The sequence below is a fragment of the Arachis ipaensis genome, chromosome B1 (assembly GCF_059453495.1).
Source record: "Arachis ipaensis isolate K30076 ecotype BB chromosome B1, ASM5945349v1, whole genome shotgun sequence".
NCBI lineage: Eukaryota > Viridiplantae > Streptophyta > Magnoliopsida > Fabales > Fabaceae > Arachis > Arachis ipaensis.
In genome coordinates this window covers 123,693,448-123,698,660 of record NC_142436.1, presented here as the reverse complement: position 1 = coordinate 123,698,660, position 5,213 = coordinate 123,693,448, and positions in this window count along the sequence as shown.

Genomic DNA, 5,213 nt, shown 5'->3' with positions numbered 1-5,213 from the left:
CTTTGAGCAAAATTAATGAAAGAATAATCTTGGCTTTCAATTGAATCTTGTCTCAAAACAATTTCAAGTCACAAAAGACTAAGTAGGATATATAAAGTCAACATAATTTTAATCTCGAATGTGTTCCTTGCTACCGCATTAAGCTCACACCAATTAAAAAGACAAATCATCCAAGTCGAGTATACCAATTACATGCCAATTTTTCAATAACCAGATCAACTCAGAGACTGTAAAAAATCACATGTATCTAACAAGATCAAACTAACAAGTCCATACAACATGACTCAAAAGATCCCATTCTCTTCTGGTGTTTTATTGAGGTCAAAAGTAAGCATTGGAGCATTGTTTACAATAGAAAGAACCTCCTCGGAACTATCGCCTTTTACAACGTCGTCCTCCTCCATCGAGTCTTGAACTACCTCCCCTATTTCTTCTGGAGTTTCTTGAGCATTCTCTTGAGATAAACCTGAAAGTTACATCAGAGCCAAGTCACTCCAATGTATTACCAATTGGTATAAAAACAAAAAAAAAATATGGTTAAGCAACACTGCCAGTTTATTGTTTGGCATACGGTCCCAAAGTCATGCAAGCTTTCTCTCTATAATAATGAATTCCTCCCAAGACATAATATCAAGTTCAACAGAAAGAGGATTGTTATATCGTGTCTGCGCAATGTCCAACAGTACATACATAAGTATTATTAAGCTATTGTCTAACTAACAATAATGGTTCACAATTCATGATAATTATTACAATAAGTTGAAAAGGGTTAACAATTGTTCTAAAAATTAAAAAAGTTAAATTAAGACTCTGAATTATTATTCATCACCAAAATATCTGCAGTGACTTGCTAAAAAAACACTCAGAAGTCAGAACTGGAATGAGTAGTGATATATAGCCGTTGCATCCAAATTAGGATACTGATCTTATTGTAATTTTTTGTATTATAATTTTTTTGTTAATAAAAAGATGGATGATGGGTACTGATCCTATTGTAAGTTATATACCAACAACAAATAACATAGCTTTATATCACTAGGTATGACCAGCTGGCCAGCTACAAAGAACCAGTCCATATTAAACTGTATCGATAAAGTATGATGTTGGGCTTTTTTATCAACAATAAGATTGCACACTAATATAATTGAGGCATGTGTAGAAAATAGTTTATCTTATCTTCACCTCCTCCAGTATTTGGTGCGACAGCTTCTTGTCTATACTTGTTATGAACACAAAGCCAAATTTCCTGCTGTACTTTCTTCTGAATTGCTCCAATTCCTGCAGTGTTAAGAGGCTCAAACAATGTAAGAACTTCGGTAGTGTCCTTTGTTTATAGGATAATAACATCACTCAAATTAGTGTTACAGTTTGAAAAAGTAAAAGGACCAAGCAATTGTCCGACTTATCAGAGCGTACCAACATAATAGGCCCAGGCGCAAACTTAGCAGCCTGATCTATGTGTAGCTGTGCAGAGAACACATTCAGTCATGATTAAATAGGTGACTTGTTGAACCATAAGTCCCTTGCAAATGATGTTGCGTGCTCTAGCGAGGAGAACGGAAATGCCTGAACCATTGCCTTGGAAAACCAGATGCTAGTGCCGCAAAGAAAGAAGTCCCTCTCTTCCAATTTCCCTGATAAGTCCCATCATGAAACAAGTGAGCAAAATAACCTTGCATATTCCTATCAAGCAACAGTTAACTCTAGCTACTCTATATTTAAAAAAGACAAATCAAATATCTGAAATCCTTAATAACTCCTAGCATGTATTCAGCTAATCAGAAAATAAAACCATTATAAACCACAAGCAATTGTGACATTCACTGCTAGTACAGTAGCAAATTCTAGTAGAATAGTGTACAAATGAACCATATTCTTAAAATTGCAAGATATGTACTAGTACAAGTGTATAAATATCAAATAAACCTATTAGAGGAATACCGCACTTAGCAAAGAAACTTAATTAGGAGCATATGTATCACACCAGAATAATAATAATAATAATAATAATAATAATAATAATAATAATAATAATAATAATAATAATAATAAGCAAATGTTCTACACCAGAATCATTATAAACCAACAAATTCTAGAGTCATATATAATTCGCATATTCTTAATAACACTTACTCAAATCAATTTTTAGTCTTCATTGCCAAACACATCTAAGAATCAACAGCCTCTTCGTGAGTATCGAAGGCATCATTGGTGGGTTCTTCTAAATCGCCCTCCCTTATCAGCGACAAACCTTCCATGTCACACTCAGCCAACTCAGATAAACTCGGTTGGCAGGAAAGTTCCACCTCACAGTGTTCATGTATATCACCCATGTCGTACAAATCTCTTGGTTTCACATGAACTACTACACTCCATTCCATATCAACCTCATCTTCCACATATTATACAAGGTGAGCCTTTGATGCAAGAATGTACGGTTCGTCATCCTCTCGATCACCAACATGTATCAGATTAGAGAAATTGACAAGTGTGTGGCCTAAAACATCTTGTTTTATGCCTCTACCAGATGTGGTGTTTGTCCAGATACATCTAAACAAAATGACTGTGAATTGACCACTGTAATTCAACTCTATGATGTCCACTAGTTTCCCATAATACAAGACACCACCAACCGCAACATTACTGTCGCGCTTGCTTGCATAACTTCTAGTGTCGGAAGTGACGTGAACCCCGCTATTCTGAGTTTTTAGCCCTTCTTCTCTTGACAGGGTCCTAAACCTAAATCCATTTACATTGTAAGCTATAAAGGGGCTAGCTTAAACATTGGGGCCACATGCAAGCCACTGCAGTTCGCTCGAATGCCTAATGCTTCCCAAAGGAACCTGGTAGGTAACAATTACACATTTCATCAGTTTGGGATAGAACAAATAGGATACCGTCGATAACAGGATTGATCATAACAGGCTTCACCTCACGCTTGAACCACTCGAAAAAATCTCTGTGCACAACGCTATCTATGTGAGACTGGGACCTTGTCCTGCTTCGCAACTGCCTCTTTATGATGGCCCTGAAATCACTGGATAGATCACAGCAGTTTCATATCAGAATCTCCATCTAGAGTATGTTATTTTTGTATTCCATAATATCAACTTTACTTACTCTATGAACTTTTTCACAGCCAGAGAATTGACCAAGACGTGACGGTGAGCTTAAAATTTCTCAGTTGGTGTGAGAGTGTAAAACGAAGCAGCCCCCACAGCTTTTCCTACCCCTGGAAACATGGCTACACTATCACACTCACTATGTTCACACGGTCGATCGTCAGCACGCATTGGTCGATTGATCCTACTCTCAACATTATCGAGGTATCTTGAACAGAATATGAGAATCTCCTCCGATAAGTATCCCTCTACAATTGAGCCCTCCGGTTGTGATCTATTACGCACGTACTGCTTGAGACGACATAGGTACCTTTCAATTGGGTACATCCACCGATATTGAACTGGGCCACCGAGTTGCACTTCCTCGACCAGATGTACCATCAAGTGAACCATGACGGTGAAGAAAGAAGGAGGGAAAATCATCTCCATGCGGCACAGAATATGCACCACATGATCCTGAAGGAGAGAAAGTTGTTGAGGGTCAATGGATTTACTGCATATTCTGCAAAAAAAGGATGATAAATCCACCAGGACAAAAAACACTGGGGCAGGCAAAGCATTCCTTAACGCAATTAGCAGTAGATGCTCCATCAGAATGTGACAGTCGTGACTTTTCAAGCCCGAAATCTTGCGCTATCTTAGGTCAACACAGCAAAAAATGTTGCTAGAGTACTCATCTGGAAAGACCACATTCTTGATAGTCCGTAAAAAGACATCCTTCTGTGGATTGGTCATAGTAAAGATGGTAGATAGGTACTAATAAACCACTATTTTATGGTTTATCTTGTGCTCAATTGAGTGATTTTTATCAACTTTTTATCCACTTATTCATACTAATCACATGTTTTACGTTTTCCTTCCTGATTTTGTGCTATGATTGAAAACATGTTTCTTTGGCCTTTAAATTACTAATTATTAATCCTCTCTTATCACCATTCGATGCATTGATATGTGTGTTAAGTGTTTTCAGAGATTATAGGGCAGGAATAGTTTAGGGGATGGAAAGGAAGCATGCAAAAGTGGAAGGAATACAAGAAATTGAAGAAATTGCTAAGCTGTCCAGCCTGACCTCTTCGCACTCAAACGGTCATAACTTTAGCTAAAGAGGTCCAAATGAGATGGTTCCAGTTGCGTTGGAAAGCTAACGTCTGGGGATTCGTAACAATATATAATTTGCCATAACTGCCCCGATGCCAGACGACGCGAACGCGTGGAACACGCGGACGCGTGACCTGGCAGAAATGCAATCCACGCAAACGCGTGGACGACGCCTCCGCGTCACTTTGCCGCTACCTGAACGTAACAGAAATCGTTGGGGGCGATTTCTGGGCTATTTTCGGCCTAGAAAATACAGATTAGAGGCTATAAAGTGGAGAAATCCATTCATTCATAATCACCAGCTCATAATTCACAATTTTAGTTTTTTTAGATGTAGTTTTTAGAGAGAGAGGTTATCTCCTCTCTCTTAGGTTTTAGGATTAGGATTCCTCTTAAAGGAATTAGGATTTTAACTTTATTATTTCAACTTACGATTTCTTCTGAGTTCCAGGTTCAATGTTCCTTTTGTTTATTTTTCCAATTTAATTTATGAAATTTTCCATGTTAGATTTGAATATTCTATTTAATATAATTTGAGGTATTTCAGTTTATGATTCTTATTTAGCTTTTTATATTCTTGGCTTTAATTGATTAACTGGAGGCTCTTGAGTTATCAACTATCCGTGATTGGTTGTTATGTCGACTAAATTGACTTGTATTCCACTAACTCTAGTCTCTCCTTAGGAGTTGGCTAGGACTTGGGAATCTAACTAATTAGTTCACTTGACTTTTCCTTGCTTTCATAAGGGTTAACTAAATGGGATTAACTTCCATTCTCATAGGAGTAACTAGGATAGGACTTCCGAATTTTCATACCTTGCCAAGAGTTTATTTTACAGTTATTTATTTATTTTACTTGTCATTTAAATTACTTGTTCCTTACTTTCAAAACCCCAATTTACAAAACTCATAACCAATAATAAGAACACCTCCCTGTAGTTCCTTGAGAAGACGACCCGAGGTTTAAATACTTCGGTTATTAATTTTAAAGGG